We start from the raw sequence: 16,893 nt of genomic DNA on the forward strand, positions 1-16,893 counted from the left end.
CGGTCACCCCCCTCTTGGGTGGGCTGCCACACCTGCCACCCCACACGCAAAGGCCGTCACCGACAAGGGACACCCAGGCTGCCTCGGCAGTGGCAGAGAAAGAGGAAGCGCTGAATGCCTCGGCCTGGCTCTGGATGTGGAAGATCTATGAGACAGGTAGGTGCTAGACTAAAGCCCAGAGAAGGTAAGGAACCCGTCCAAGGTCACACGGGACCGTCTGCACGTAGACCGCTGCCCCATCCTCACCGTCTGTTGTCATCGGATTTTAGCGGGTCTTCTCCCCAGGCTGAGCTGCCCAAAGAGCACAGGACGGATTTTCACCAGCAGGAGAATGAGGCTTCGTGTACTGAGCTCTGCGTAGACGCCACAGCCCGGAGCGGGTGCTGACGAGGCACACAGGAGCACGAATGGAAACCGTGCACGGCACACCGCTGGGACGTGCCTAAAATCAAAATCCATTCTCTCCTGGGGCGCCCGGATGGCTCGGCCGGTAGAGCGTGTGACTCTTGATCTCGGGGCTGTGAGTTTGAGGTGGAGACGTTGCTTCAAAAGAAAATCTTTGAGACAAATCCATTCTCTGCTATGCAAAACTGTAAGAAACTTCAAGTGACTGTGTAAACAGGAAGAAGCATCTGACACCTCGTCTCGAAACAGGGCAAGCTGCTGAAGCAGAAAGGAAGGAAAGCAGGGAGCAGGGCCCAGCAAGAACACGGCCCCTCGGCGGGACTTCCAGGCTTTCCTCCAGTGTGTTATGAGCACGTGCGTTCATACGCGGGCACGTCCACACGTGTGTGTGCATCGTCTTACGGTTTTTCTTCCTGACCCTAGCAACACGGCCGCCAGGTCTCCATGCCAGCAGGGAGGGGGGATCGGCAGTGGGAGTCCGCACGTCCTGTCCACACGTCCCCGGCAGCCTGGGCCTCCGGGCGACAGACTGGCCACGACGACCCTAAGAGCGCCGCGCCCTTGGCAGAGCAATTCCACTCCTCCGACACGATGCGGTCATTTCGGGGCACGGCCTTCCGCTCGTGTCTCGTTATTCACCTTAGGATTCCAGAAGAGTCTCCCGGCACGGAGGATAAGCAGCGATCCGTCATTTCAGTGCTCGTACCGGGCGGACATAACGTTTTAAATCCAGAGTGTCTTAAGGACCAGTTCACCGGTCCAGTCAACAGGGATAAAAGAAAACAAGGACTGGAAAGGCCTGCTTTCTGAAGCTTCAACCAGTTACACGACCTCAGGCAAATCGAGGTCTCCCAGGGTCTGCCTTTCCACCTGTGACACGGCAGGCAGGTGCGTGTTCACTGGGCACCAGTCAAGCATCCTACACACACCGACTCACCGTGACCCTGCGACCACAGCCGTCACCAGCCCCATCGCACAGCGGAGGAAACCGAGGCACAAAGTCACTCACCCGGCAGGAAACGGCACAGTGAGAATACAACACAGGCCGGCTGGGTCCAGCACGCCGCAGGATCACAGGGTTTGTGGGATTCCTTCCAGCGTGACCCTCGGCGATGCCGGGATGGATTCTAGGAATAAGCTGTGCTTCGTCCAGCTTTTTGGCGTTGCTCAGTACCCTTCATGGATAACAAAGCCCTGATCTCCCAACACTGAAAGATTTAGTGTGGACACCAAAATCATGGCCTTTGTTATTTTTTTTTAACGTTTATTTATATTTGAGACAGAGAGAGACAGAGCATGAACGGGGGAGGGGCAGAGAGAGAGGGAGACACAGAATCGGAAACAGGCTCCAGGCTCCGAGCCGTCAGCCCAGAGCCCGACGCGGGGCTCGAACCCACGGGCCGCGAGATCGTGACCTGAGCCGAAGTCGGCCGCCCAACAGACTGAGCCACCCAGGCGAAATCACGGCCTTTAATAAGAAAAAAAAGGTCAACCTAAAACGAATGAAAAATACACGTGGCGTTTCAAGCGCTTCTTGACCGCCCCACTCTCGGCCAATGTAGGAAGAGCTAAGTCACTGGAGGAACTGAAAGGTGGATGGATGGATGCAAGACAGAGACAGGTTTTGCTTCTGGAAAAACTGAGACTGGAAATACGTCCACAGCCGGTTTCTGGCACCCTAGCTGGTCTCCACTAATGTCTGACGAACCCTCCCCCATCACGGAGGATCCAGACAGAACCAGGAGAGAGAGCCTGCACGGAGCCACCAAGGGAGCACATCTTCATCTGGGGGCAGAACATTTCCCCAAAAAGACGAGCTAAAATCTGAGACTCTTGCACAGGGAGTGTGAAAAACACCCTAGTTCACGTGCATTTCTTTTTTCGGAGCAACAAGTCTGAGGCCCGCGCTCTCTTCTTTCAAAGTCCCAGTCTCTCCCCAACCCAACCACCCTCGTCCAAATGCCTGCATGAAATGACCACTTTCTAGATCAGAGATTCTAGGACCCGGCTGTGCACAAACTTGAGCCGTCTCATTAAAATGCACATTTCTGGCCTCTGCACCCCTAGGTGACGGTTCAGTGGGTCTGGTATGAGGCTCAGGAAGCTAGGTTTCTGATAAACACCATCACCTACATACACAGCTGCTTGCACATGTGCACACACGTCCCACCACGGCCCCGAACCCCTCCCCCTCTCGTCTGCACAGGTGGCTGCAGACCATGCCTGACAAACACAGGGCGCACAGGCCGCAAGAGCAAAATCACAGCCTAAATGAGGTCTCCATATTGCCTAGGAGATGGCAGGGGCGGGTGGGGGGGGGACTTCTCCGCCCCCTTCCTTGTGCGTCCATCCGCGATTCCCAGCGCTCCACCCTCAGAACAGACCTCCCAGCTCTCACCAGTCACCGCCAAGGCCGGTGTTAGGGGGGCTCCAGCTCTCCCTGTGCCCGGGAAGCCTCGGCAGCTTCGGCCAGTCCCTCCCGGCCTCAGGCTGGCAATCTCGCGGGGCAAGAGGGGCCCCTGATCATCGCTGCACCTGAACCCCTCGTTCTCCATCCCTGTCCAGCCACATGCCCACGCCGCACCCGCAGGAAGGCCGGGCAGGCCGGTGGCCGCTGAAATGAGCCCTAATTCGGTGAAACAAGGTTCTACACCATAGCGGAAACGAACTTCTACAAAACACCGTGACACTGAAAACCAACTTCAATCCTCTTGCGTGAGAGGCTCTTTTTACAGACCTGGCCTCCTATGCAATCAGTCCCACAGTTACTGGGGTTTCGGTTACCAGGACCCGCGGGCGCAACGTTTCCGATTACTCTCAGGTACGATCCGGCACAGAGGTGCTGACAGGTGCCACAGGCAGCAGTGAGGCCGGCTCCCAGGGCTCCCGGGCCAGCCCCGACACTGCACCTGCCGGGAGAGGACCACAGGAGGCCAAGGGGCCCTCCTGGAAGACAAGCAGGTGCCACCCAGAGCCCTGTGAGACCCCAGGCCTCAGGCCAAGTGCAATAACCTTCGGTCCAACTGGACATCGAAGCGCAGGACGCAAGCCCCTTGCACCCACACACATTCCTGTTCCGGTCACATACGTTTACAGCAGCCGGGAGAGCACGTCAGAACGCTGGCTTTCCTGATCCAGGAAACGGGACGCAGATAGAGACCCACAGGGCAGGGCCGGGGGGTGGGTGGGGACAGAAAACACACACGACAAGGAAGTGACCAGTGTGTGAGTCGGGGCTGTGCTCAGTTTTGGGGGGAAGGGAGAGGGTCAAAGGGGAGAAGGGCACAAGTGCCTCTAGAGGGCTGGAAAATGTCTATACTGCTTACCCTGGGTGGTGGTGACCTGTATTTACCTGGTGGTGGTGGATTTTTGCTTGGCATACTTTAATGAAACCGTTCCATTTTTCTAGAAGTCTGAGTCTGACTTTACGGCAAGCCCAGTGCCCTAGCTTTTACTGTTGGGGCCTCACATCCCTGACAGCCACTGGGCCGACCAGAACGTGGCACCATCAGAACCTCACGATGATCCCCCGGGGCGGCCACACACCCAGGAAGAGTCACTGCTCTGCAGGGCTCTCAACATCCTGCAAGTCGAACGCAGTGCTGGCCAGGACGCCACTTAATGAACAAGAGCACACCGGGGACCGGGAGTCAGGTGCCGTTAGCGGATTACGATAAAAGAAGGTTCTACTCCTTGCAAAAATGCCACAAAGTGGCAGCGAACGAGCGCAGATAAGCAGATCACTAAAACAGGGTCCTACACTCAGGCCTGGCCCTGAGTGCCCTTTCCCGCGGGCGCCCCCCTCCTGTCCCCAGCCGGCTGCACCTTCCGCCCACCCCCTGGCACCTCGCTCATGACGGGCGTGGGAAGGGGTTAGCATAAGCCATTTTCTTCTCTTCCTAGACAGACTTGCAGTGGTTTTTGCCTTTTACAGTTACCTTTCTGCCAGCTTTCTAGCAAACGAGCAAGGTGCTCATATATCGTCGCCTACCCTTTTCTGCTCTCCAAAAGAAGCACCGAAGGGCAGAAACTGTTACTCAAGTCAGTATCCCCAAGGCTTAGGACAATGACTGGCACACAGCAGACATCCAGAGGTATGTGCTAAGTGCACAAAAACAAAACTCATTTTCTAAAAACTACACCAGAGGAAGACGCTTGTATAAAACCCATACACGTGGCTCAGTCGGTTAAGCGTCCGGCTTCGGCTCAGGTCATGATCTCATAGGCAGTGGGTTCGAGCCCCGCGTTGGGCTCTGTGCTGACAGCTGGGAACCTGGAGCCTGCTTCCGATTCTGCGTCTCCCCTCTCTGTCCCTTCCCCACTCATACTCTGTCTCTCTCAAAAATAAATAAACATTCTTAAGAAAATTTTTTTTAACTCTCTATGTATCTGAAACCACCTTCGAGGACACTGAGGAATCCTGCTACAGCAAAGCAGATCACAGTGTCACCTGCCACAGGGCAGTGCCACGTGCTGCCTTCCACCACGTCTGCTTGGAACTGAGAAGGAAGCCACACACTTCGGGCTGGATTTGGGGAACGGATCCCCGCATGCTGCCAATGAGGTTACACGAAAGACACGTCTGGATAAGAAGGGGTTAAGGGCATGCGTTTGCGAGTCAGGCATGAACGGGTTAAAATCTCAACTCTACCATGACCCAAGCGAGGAACTCCATGTCTGGGAACGCCTCGTTCTGCCACAGGCGCCACATCCCAGGAATGGCATGCCGTGTGGCTCCCGGGCCTCCGGCTGGCTGCGGCAAGCGTCTTCTTCCTCGGGGCGGGATGCGCAAGTTGACCCACAGGGGTGGTCCCGCACCTCGTCTCTGCGTTCCAGTGTCCTCCCCCACGGCTGGGCTGAGCACCAGTGGCCCGTGAGCCGGAGGAAGCCATGTGGGCACACTCAGATGCCCCCACCTGGCAGTCTGAGTCCGGAGCGAGTGGCACAGAGGGGCAGGGACGGAGAAGAACACCGCCAAGGGGCATGGGGGGAGCTACATCCAGGGCCTGGCTGGCACCAGCAGGTGCATCCCGACCGGGGCGTCTACGGCACGGCAGTGGCTTGCTCGCCCCACCGCACAGCGTTTGCTACGGCTCCGACGACCCAGTCTCCTTTGACAACGGCTGGATGTTCTTATCTGTAACCAACACCACGTGGACCGAGGCTGGGAAGTTCTGACAACCTTTGGCTTTCAGACGTGCAAGAGGAAGACAAAAGTAAGCTAATAAACTAATAAAAAACTAATAAAGGGGCGCCTGGGTGGCGCAGTCGGTTAAGCGTCCGACTTCAGCCAGGTCACGATCTCACGGTCCGTGAGTTCGAGCCCCGCGTCAGGCTCTGGGCTGATGGCTCAGAGCCTGGAGCCTGTTTCTGATTCTGTGTCTCCCTCTCTCTCTGCCCCTCCCCCATTCATGCTCTGTCTCTCTCTGTCCCAAAAAATAAATAAACGTTGAAAACAAAAAAATTTAAAAAAAAACTAATAAAAAACTAATAAGCTAATAAACATCAAAAGAAGCGAAATCCGAGAAGCGACCGCTCGGGAAACGAGACCGAGCTGAGATTGACACGGCAAAAGCTGAGATTGACCGTGTGTGTGCCTCCGCGGCTTCTACCCTAACCTCTGTGACAGCGCCTCCGTTTCTGAAAACACACGCTCGCTCTATCACATCCAGAACACAGATCGATTTCCTTCGTGTTATCCTGTTCTCCGATTTCTCTGGGATTCACGGGAACCAGAAGACTGTGGATTATTAAACTCCTTCGCGTTCCGTGCAGTGAAGAAATCCTTGTTAAAGGTCTGCTGTGCGCAGGACACACAGCGGCGCACCTGCAGCCGAAGTCATTACAAACGCGGGCAGCACAACCCACATCCACCTGATGCACTTGTGATCCATGCTTGAAACCTTTATTGTGATTTGTTTTTTGTTAAAGTTTATTTCTTCCTTTCAAGGGGGGAAGGGGCAGAGAGAGACAGCAGGTCCCACACTGTCAGCACAGAGCCGGACATGGGGCTCGACCCCACAAAACGCGAGATCATGACCTGAACCGAAGCCAAGAGTCAGATGCTCAACCAACTGAGCCACCCAGGCGCCCCCTGAAAACTTCATTTTCAAATGTACAACACCCAGGAGAGTACTCTGGGTTCTACACGGTATATTCTGCTAAAACACACACACACACACACACACACACACACACACACACACACACACAGGTGCAGGCAGATGGTCTGCAAGCCAGAGGCAACCACAGACGGGGTCTGCTTGGCCCACAGGGCGCTGGTGTCATTTAAGGCTTTCCGTCGGTTACTCAAAACTCCGGATTTCTATGAAGATGTGAGATCTGGCTCCCACCCCACACAGGGGCCACCATATGGCAACGCCGAGTGGACTCCGGCAGAATCTGCTCCTGCTCTAAGGGACACGCGCCTTTCCGCTGGGTCATAGGGCCCAGGCTCTGCTTTTATTTAATATCCAACCTGCTTCGCCCATTCGTCACCTGCCTGGCCCCCCAAGGCACTCCAATTTGGGCTTCTCGTTTCAGATGCATCATAAAGCGGGCTTTAAAAAAACAGACAAACACTTTTTTCAAATGTTTCAAAGTTTCCTTTTTCCATAGGGGAAAAAAGGGAGAAGACATCTTTTCCCGGTTCAAACATTCCCCGAACGTTAGACTTTCCAGAAACATTAAATTTCTAAACTACTGTATCTCTTATTTCGTCATTACGTTTTGCACGTAATGTCTGCCTTCCAGGAAATGATGAAATGGCATCATTTCTTCACGCCCCACCTCTCGGGTGTGCGGAAGGGGCTGGGAACGTGTGTCCAGTTCACTCTGAGAACAGCAGGCGAGAGCTTTCAAACGCTTTTGCCTTGACCATCACATTTCTAGAACACCTCAAACATCTTCATTTTCTGAGCAAAAAGCATCTGGTACTTTTAAGTACCAGTATTTTTAAGCAGCGATATATACGTATTTCTGTTTCTTCCACACTTCCTTTTCCTCCCGCTAAAAGGAAGCAGACGCAAGCCCTCACACTCTGCGTGCTTACACAGCCCCAAAAGGAGCTTGAAAATAACGCTGCTCACGAGCTCGTGGACAATGCGTGAATGAAGAAGGCAACAAGGGAAGAAACAAATACACCGGAGGGCAGAATGACCGCGTGTGTGAGCTGGGGGAGCCGCCAGGACCCCTTGCTGTCCACCACGGGGCCTCCAGCCACTGGTCCCCCCTCCAGGCCACACCACCAGCCTCGTCACGCCCATCCCACTCAGAACTCCTAGCCTCAGCTTCCTGCCCCTTTCCTGAACAACCCTCAGCACACAGTGGGACTGGGACTGTTCCTCCGGGAACTGGGGCGAGTAATGTACCAGGCGCCAAGGGGGGATTTCTTTGCCCGGAACAAAGAAGTGCTTGCAGCCTGGGGCGCCTGCGGGGGTAGCAGTGACGTGAATGTGAAGTTTGGGTGTTGGGGGTGCGGTGGAGATGAACAGTAAGGATGTGGGGACACGGAGGCACATGACCTCACAAGGAGCAGAGATCTTGGGGCAGAAAAGCTGGCTCATTTCTGGCTGGGAGGCGATAAAACGTACCAGTTAACAGCATGGACTCTGGAGTCGAGAGGGCCCGGGGTCAGCGCTGAGGCCGCCGCTGTGGCAGCTGGGCCTCCTGGACGAGGCCGGCCTGTGCCCACACAGTGGGCTGCTGGCGGGGCCCGGGACTAGGCCCAAGATGGCGCCCCATGAGCCCCACGCAGCGACCTTGTCTACGGCTGCCCTAGGAATTGAGGGCTACGTTTCTTAAGGCAGTTTTTACGAAACTGACGAGGCACTGGACTCCGTGGGCCTCCAGGGAACGGATGCCATGAAAACTGGAAAACCGTTGTAGAATTCCTGGGCTCCCCTTCCCAGAAGGAAGGTCAGGGACCGCTTCACGGTCTTTACTGTTTGAACCAGCCTTTCTCACTGGCAGAAAAAAGTCACTCAAGAAGCATCTTGGGCGCCTGGGTGGCTCAGTCGGTTAAGCGTCTGACTCTTGGTTTTGGTTCAGGACAGAGTCTCATGGCTCATGAGTTCGAGCCCCACATTGGGCTCTGCTGTGTCAGCACGGAGCCTTATTGGGATTCCCTCTCTCCCTCTCTCTGTGCCCCTCCCCTGCTCTCCCTATCTCTCTCTAAATGAATGAACCTAAAAAGAAAACAAACAAAAAAAGAACCAGAGTTCAGTCACAGAAAATCACAGAGTGATTGTAGTCAATCTGTTATGAGCCCCAGGTAACATTACAGTGTTAGGGATTAGAAGGAAATGGGCGTGCCTTTGGACTTCAACTATTCTGAACTTATTATTTTAATAATCCAGAAAACACTCAACATAATCTGGACCCTAAAGTATAGCTAATGCCGCTGCATCACACATGAAATTCTTTTTAAAAGTGAAGATGAAGGCCCAGTGAGTGAAATGAGAGAAACCCTCAAGGCCCATGTACCACCGCTCTGCACCCACAGTTCCCCATTAGGGTCCCAATAACATTTGTACTGGGGGCCCCTCGGTTCTCTGCCACGTCAGTAAAGGTAGGAGTAACTGCTCCTGCCCTCGATCCTTCCAGACAAGGTCGGGGACAAAACAGTCTTTGCCTCTGGCCAGAATTTTATCAAGTCCAACTGCAAACATCACTTATCTCTTGCTGGTCAAGACTCTGATCAAATTACTGACCAAAAGCAGAACAACCAATGGCTGCCTCGTAAATTCCATTTGTTTCATAAACAAATCCTTTCTCTCTCGGTGCCTACAGAGAGAAAAGTAAACCTAAAAAGGTAAAAAGATAAAGAAACACACCTTTACGGGGTCGTTTTGCCAGTGGGCACATTCCCCGCCCCAGGGAAAGGTCCGTTTTGACAGTTAAGATTTTAAGGGAGCGTCACAGCAAAGGGTTAAGAGTCTGAAAAATAAGAACTAAGAAAAGCAAACTAGAATCGATGCAATCCAAACAAAGCCCAGTATCTTCTCCACTTCTCTTCAGCAAGCGCTGGTGCATCTGGGAGGGTAGTCCACGGGGGGCACTGAACAAGTCCAGCACATGTGCCAGAGCGCGAGCCCTGCACGTCTCAGGGCCAGAGTAGAACGGGAGCCTAACAATGTATATAGCAGTACAATAACATCTGCTGTGCCAGACGTGCCAGGTACCGTGCAGGCAGAAGGTCTGCAAGCCAGAGGCAACCACAGACGGGGTTGGTACCAGCTACTGGTACATGCCAGGTACTGTGCTGAGCACAATATATACAAGGGGCTCATGTACCTGTGCACATATGTAGCAGAGACAAAAACATCTACATATTAGCACAGATATAAAACTCCCATATATACACATGTACCTATATGTATGTATAATCTCACTTAATCCCTGAAACAACCCTGGAGCAAACAACAACAGACAAGGCTAGCTAATTTCCGCATGGTCACACCAAGAAGCCGGATCTATACCCCGGTCTGTCCAGGCTCTTTCGCACGGCCCACGGAAGGTGGGGCTGACAACACTGAGCGGCCACACAGGAGGGTGAGGGAGGAAGTGCCACCACCGTGCATCTGGCAGAGGTTCTGAGCAAGGGCTGGCCGGCCAGCTCTTCAACTAGAAACAGGACCACAGCAGAGACCGGCCGGCCGGCCGGCCGAGCGTGCTACGCGGTGCAAATCCAGGAGCGCGGGTGAAGGCTGCCTCTTCCAAGGCTCACAGCCCTTCGTCCCGTCTAAACACGGCAGCTCCTGGAGCTCCCACCGCGGGACGAGACGTGTGAACGAGGATTCTAGATACCGCATCGTATGGCGTTCCCAAGTAGCCCAGGAGTCAAAGTCTGTGCAGCCTCCTCCAGCGGGTGAAGGGGGGGGTGGTGGAGAGGCGAGCCCCTTCCCCCCGCCTGCACCCCAACGTTCTCATTTGCAGATCACAAAGGCCAAGATGCACAGCCCCCTCCCCATAAAATGACAGAATTCACCGGATTCAAGCGTGCTGCGCAGCACTCTAAAGGCCGAAAAGGGGGTGGGTGGCGAGAGGTGACAGAAGGGACTCTCCGAACATCACAGTCGTCTGCTCTGCAAACTGGGTTTGCGGGGGGGGGGGGGGGGGGCAAAAATATATACATATACATTTACATATATAGGCGTACGTATGTACAGATAGGTATATATATGAGCAGGTTCCATTGCCAAACCCAAGACTACGACCTTGCTAAAATTAGAAGGAAACACAGTACTGCAGAGAGATGCCCACTCGTTTGTTTTTTGTTTTTTTTTTTTAATTTTTTCTGAGAGGGAGAGAGAGAATCCTAAGCAGGCTCCACGCTCAGTGAGGAGCACGACTAGGGGCTCAATCTCAGGAACTGTGGGATCAGACCTGAGCCGAAACCAAGAGCTGGCTGCTTCAGTGACCGAGCCACCCGGGCACCCCAGACTTTCTAAACGGAATAGAAACACGTTGTGGATGTCTTCTCCACGTTCTGGACACTCTCCTGCCCTATCCCCTCCTCATCCCCCTCTTCTCTTACTATGGATGTCAGGGAAACACAGTGCCTGTCTCCATCATTAATGTGGAACGCAGCCCAGAGTGCTGAATGCTCACAGAACTCTCCAGAAAGCTCTCCAGAGAGCCCTCCCTGCCAGCACTGCCAGCGGCCGCTGGGCGCACCCGCTGACCCTTGGAAGCCCCGGCCCCAGCAGGGCAGAAACACTCCGATGCCTCCTGAAAGGCTTTTCCGAGTTCCACAGAAAATCGAAAGAAAAAGAAGGCAAAGAAGTCTAACCATTCATCTCTAAAAACACAGGCTTCGGATCTTCCCAGAGCTACCTGGGGGCCGGGGCCCAGCCCCGCTCCCGGCCCTGCCCTCGTGCCACTCCTAGGGACGTCACACCTCCCACGTGGGACCGCGTGGGACCCCCAGAGGCTTTCCTAAGCAAAGCCGAGCGGCAGCTGGTAAGTAAGCTCGCCAAGCAGTCGGCGCTCATTTGGCCCCGGCTTCTGACCCCGGAGACGCCCACGAGGAGGTGGGGGACGGACACATCGCCCCACAGGTGAGTCCCCACCTCTTTAAACAGAAACACGGCCAGATCACCCTCGTCACGGACTCGACAGCTGACGTCTCCGATGTCACAACCGTGGCCTCCACACGAGCCATCGGACGCTGGGGTTTTGTGTGCGAAGCCAGCAGCCTCTGAGCCCCTCGGCCAGTACACTGATCTCGGGGCCGCTCAGTCACTCCGTCCCCGCAGTCCCCAGCTGCAGCTGGAGGATACACCCCCTTCCAGCAGAACAGCCGAATCCCATAAACGCCACTCTTTCTTCTCATCCGCCTCCAACGGCGGCGGGGGGGGGCCACAGTGGATAGAGTATTTCATTCACACTCTGTCCGAAGGGCAAGTTTCTCCACAGCAGCGAAAATTCTCACCCAGATGAGGGGGCCTATTCATGGCAATCTGAAATCACAAACGACAGAGCTCCGGCCCGTCTCCCGTGTTTTCTGAAACACAAAAGAATCACCTATCTCGGGAATTGAACTCACTTTCCGTGGCACCGCCCATCACACTGTAACGCACACAGGTGATCCACGTCTCCCGGGAGAAGGTGCTGGATACGTATCATCGCAAATGCACACCAAGCGCCCTCAGAGCGGAACCCTAAGTGCCGGTTGCCCTGTGGGCATACAATCGAAATCGCCTGGAAACGAGAACAGTTCGCTTCGTCCTTGACTCTCGGTCTGGCATATACAAACACTGCACAGACCTGGGGCCTCACACCCTGGGAGCCGACCAGCTCTGGCCAAGATCTGAATGGGTATTTTCTGCGAGGAACAGTTGCAGTTCTGCTTTTGATTTTTAACAAGGGTTTGTTTTCCTTTGCCGACCCTCAGGATTTAAAACAAAAAAGTCTTCCAGGTGCTTCAGGGCACTCCAGTTGAGCAGAGGGTCACCAAGGAAAGGTTTCGCTTGCGCTCGGGCCAGAGCCTCCGAAGCGGACGAGTCGCAGAGGCATCAAGTCTGGTCATCGAGGAGGATGACAAACCCCAGGAGACCTCGGCTGGGCGTCAGTCAGCTGACCCAGCGCCACCCACACGGTCCCCTCCGCACCCCAAGCTGCGGCCCCCGTCCGCTAAGTCACAGACGCGGCTCCCAGAATCCAGGCAGCACCACGCACGGTGAGAGACGGGGACACGGCCCGGGAGGGGGGCCGGGGAACGAGCGCAGGGACGACAGGAGTGGCTGATGCACTCTCACCCACAAGAAGCCGCCATGCGCTGACATTCCATGTTTTTAAAGAGCACAAAGAGCCAGGCATCGCTGCAGGACGGTGCTTCCTAGGTGCTTTAGTCCAACCTCAGGACAGTCAGGACAGGAAGGAAAACTGCCCCCAGACCGTCCGTGGCTTTAATACGAAGAGTCGGTGACTTTCCAAACCCAGGAAGCCCACGAATCCGATTTCCTCAAAGGCTGACGGAGCAATACCGAGCCCAAGCTCTCACGTGGAAAGCGGTCTCTCGGTTCCGCACACGGCCCTCCCAGAAGTGCACCAGGACGTCGGCAGGCTCCCACGGCAATCAGCACACGTAGAGCTGTCCGTCTCGCTTCCCCTTCCGGGGACGAAGTCTGCGGCCAGCGCAGGGCCCTCTGCCGGAACTCCGTCATCCGGCGGCCACCGGGGCCGAGCGACCCTCTCTCGGGTTATCAGGCGGGGCAGGCCTGCCTTCCCCTGAAGGGGCCGTGCTCCAGTGAGCAGGGAGGACCGAGGACGCGCCCCCCAGGCGGGGAAGACGGCAAGCAAGTGCACGCGTCCCCGGGAGCACACCGGTGCCGATCCGGGGTCAGCTGGCCGGTATTAAAAGAACCACACTGCCCTCCTAAAAACCGCCCAATCCCAGCGGAGACCTGCTAGCAGAGCTAAAGCTCCTTTTTTCCCAGTGTTTTTCAGCCGCTCTCTGGCAACCTGTCTGACGGCCCGAGCTTGAAGGCTTTGGGGAAGCATTTACTAGGGATCAAAGCCACAAACACGGCCTGGCTCTCTGGGCCCGATTTGCGCGTCTCTCTGGCCGGCCGAGGAGTGCCCTCTGTGGGTGGTCAAGGACAAACGGCATTAAAGCCCATTATCCCCGTTCCCTGTAAGAAGGCTTAAGGTGTCAGCTGCATTTTAATCTAAGGATTATACGCTTGCCCTCTGAAAACTGCTTTCAGAAACATCAATAAAGAGCTTTCTTTTGTTTTAAGGATTCTTATTTTTTGTCTCAAAGCCCAATTATTTATAAGTTTGTTGGTATTTTATATCTGAGATGAAAGCCTTTAACTAAGAAGAGGCAGCGGCTGCGGCAGCGTTAACAAGAAAGCCAACATCTCTGCTGAGAGAATCTAAATATATATCACGCCTTAGAAATGAGAGAATGCCAGTTACCGCTCGCCACCACAGGCCTGCCACCAAACGTGGACGGGCCGGCCCTGCCCTGGAGATGCTTAAGGGGTCCACGTTGACTTCCTGCTAAAGGCACTGAAATGAACACACATACTCAGTCTGTCTCTCTTCTAAAACCACAAGACAAGAATAATTAGGGCTTTTCAAAAAATATTTATTTTTGAGAGAGACAGAAAGAGCAGGGAGGGGTGCAGGCTCCGAGCTGTCAGTACAGAGCCCGACGCAGGGCTTGAACTCCCACACCTCGAGATCGTGACCCGAGCTGAAGTCAGACGCTTTAACAGCTGAGCCACCCAGGCGCCCCAATGTGAAGCGTCATTCTTAAACATGAACAGACACTCAAGGACTAGCAGGCAAACAGAGGAAGTATCTAATGTGAAAGACAGAAATGGGAGGAGAAAAAAGCAACACAACAAATTATGCAGGAAAAAAAAAAAGCTTCAAAAAGAAGGAAAAAACATATGATTAATCTCCTCAGAGGACTAAGAGAAAATACTGTCCTGAAATAGTAAGATTCTGTAAAACAGAAGCATTCACAGAACAGCCACCATGAAAAAGAGAGCTGTCAGAAAATAAAAGTGTAAAACATGAAACCTTTAATCAAAGATTCAAAAGCAAAGTTGAGAAAATATTCGAAGAGAAATCAGAACAAAGACAAGACAGCCAAGGCTAAGTCCGCACTAACAGGCACGTCAGAAGGAAAGAAGAGGGAAGACAGAGGGAAATCAATAATGACATACTTCAAGAAAATTTCTAAAAACGAAAGACATGAGTTGCCAGCCTGAAAACGCCCATTTGGATCTCAGCGGAACAAGTGAACAGCGGCCCTCCCCCACCAAGGAAGATCATCACGAAATTTCAGAACGCAGAAGATAGAGTCAGAGAGAAAAGGAAAAATCACATCCGACAAGGGGGCCGGGAATCAGAAGGTGTCAGGCTTGTCCACTCAACGCTAGAAACCAGAGGACAAAGCACCAGCCTGCCCTGTTCAGAGGTTCAGAGATTCCCACCCTGGAATTCTACACCCAGCCAGACCGTAAATTAAATACGAATGTGACGTTCTCAGATACGAAGCAACTCAGAGGAGTCTCACCTCCCATGTGATTTGTTAGGAAGGTTCCAGAAGATGTGGCCTGCCAAACCAAGGGAGTTAACCAAGACAGGAGACGATATGAAGTGAGGGAAACAGGGAAGCCGGTACAGGGGCAGATCGAAGGAGCCCCAGAGCGACCTGAAGGCAGAGCCCGTGACAAGATGTGGCACACAGCAGGCTGGGGCAGCGCTGTTTGCAGTGGGACGGGGCCTGACGCCCCAGCGGAGATGGCGTCCACGAGTGAACACGGACACGATACCTGACGTCTTCACGTATTGTGAGGAGATGCACGTAGAAGGCCACATTAGGGGCTAGGGCACCAATCCTTTAAAACAAGACACTTACTAAGTCCAAGAAAAACAAAATCTGCGTGCAGGAAAGGTAAGGGGGTCCTTGCACGTAGGCTGACAGGGGTCTGGCCCTACCTGCGGGGGCCGCGTTCCAGGACCCCAGAGGAGGCGTGAAAACACAGACAGCCACGGAACCTGCACGGAACGCCAGACAGTCTAGAAATCAGTCTTTAAGCCACACACATGTCGAAATCACCTCCTGGCCAAGTAAACCTTAGTTTCCTCTAAGCTCCTAATACTACTGGATCTGATTACTTTTTAATGTTTATTTATTTTTTTTGGGGGGGGGGGCAAGCGCACAAGTTGGGGAGGAGCAGAAAGAGAGGGAGAGAGAGAATCCCAAGCAGGCTCCGTGCTGTCAGCGCAGAGCCTGCACGCGGCCTGAACCCACAAACCAGGAGATCATGACCTGAGCGGAAACCAAGAGTCGGATGGTCAACTGACTGAGCCACGCAGGCCCCCAGTACTGGATCTGATGGAAAAGTCGGCAAACGTTCCGGGGTGAGGGCCCACCCCAGATATGGCTGACCTTCCCGAACATGTGAACGATGCCGGCGCGGACCCCCTCACAGAGACGCTCCCTAACCCCATGTGGCGGCGCTCTGTACGGGGAGCCAAGACCAACCTGCAAGCCGGACCCGCTGGCACGGCCGCCCTCAGGAACAGTCCTTCCAAGCCACAGGCATACTCTGTAGGAGATTCTCCTCTGTGCTCCCTGCACACACCCCATAATCGGGACAGAGACAAGTGTGGGAACAGGAAGAAGTCAGGACGCCTGACTACAGCAGGCCGCGTGACTCTGGACTTCCACACCCTCACCCGTCAAATGAGGGGGACCCTGTGCTGGCAGGCCTATCTTCGAAATTAACAACAGAACGAGGGGCGTCTGGGTGGCCAGTCAGTTGAGTGTCCGACTTCGGCTCAGGTCACGATCTCACGGTCCGTGAGTTCGAGCCCCGCGTTGGGCTCTGTGCTGACAGCTCGGAGCCTGGAGCCTGCTTTGGATCCTGTGGCTCCCTCTCTCCGTGCCCCTCGCCCGCTCATGCTCTGTCTCTCTAAGAACAAACACATATCAATTTAAAAAAGAAAGAGAAATGAGCAACATAACAAGCGTTAGACCAGCATGTATCAGGCACTGCTCTCAGTGCCCTGCAAATATCCATTAATTTAAGCCTTCCCAGAACCCTATCGGGTAGATCCCTTTATCTCCGCTGCACCGTTGAGGAGACTGAGGTGCAGAGATGTTAAGTGAACCCACATTCTCAACCACGTCTTCATCCCGCCTCCCTGACACCTCTCTCAGGTCAAACAAGAGAACACTCCTAATGCAAACCATACGAAGATACACGTATCATCATCATCATCATCATCCCCATCATCAGGACGATCCCAGCAGCCAATGACGTTCCAGGAAAGCACCCGATTTCTGGAGGGAACCCTGCAGGGCTGCTGCCAGTCGACGCTGCCTCCTCGGGCTGACACTGACCTTGGGCCGTCAGTATAGAGTATGCGACCTGGACGGCCCAGTGAGGACAGGCAGGCCCACGCCCGGGCCCCAGTGCCTGGCCCACGCAAGGCAGAGGGTCAAGAATGTGGCTTGCG

At 54.3% G+C, this 16,893-nt stretch overlaps 1 long non-coding RNA gene across 1 annotated transcript in view; it reads right to left on the bottom strand.

Annotated features, from left to right (window-relative positions):
• LOC121016561 (uncharacterized) overlaps positions 1-14,036 on the bottom strand; it is a 101,558-nt gene extending 87,522 nt beyond the window's left edge. The window contains exon 1 of the long non-coding RNA XR_005784354.1: positions 11,478-14,036. This is a non-coding gene — a long non-coding RNA (uncharacterized LOC121016561). The remainder of the gene's footprint in view (positions 1-11,477) is intronic.
• Positions 14,037-16,893: the final 2,857 nt, after the last annotated feature.

Source organism: Herpailurus yagouaroundi, unplaced genomic scaffold (assembly GCF_014898765.1).
Source record: "Herpailurus yagouaroundi ecotype Mexico unplaced genomic scaffold, PumYag 211, whole genome shotgun sequence".
NCBI lineage: Eukaryota > Metazoa > Chordata > Mammalia > Carnivora > Felidae > Herpailurus > Herpailurus yagouaroundi.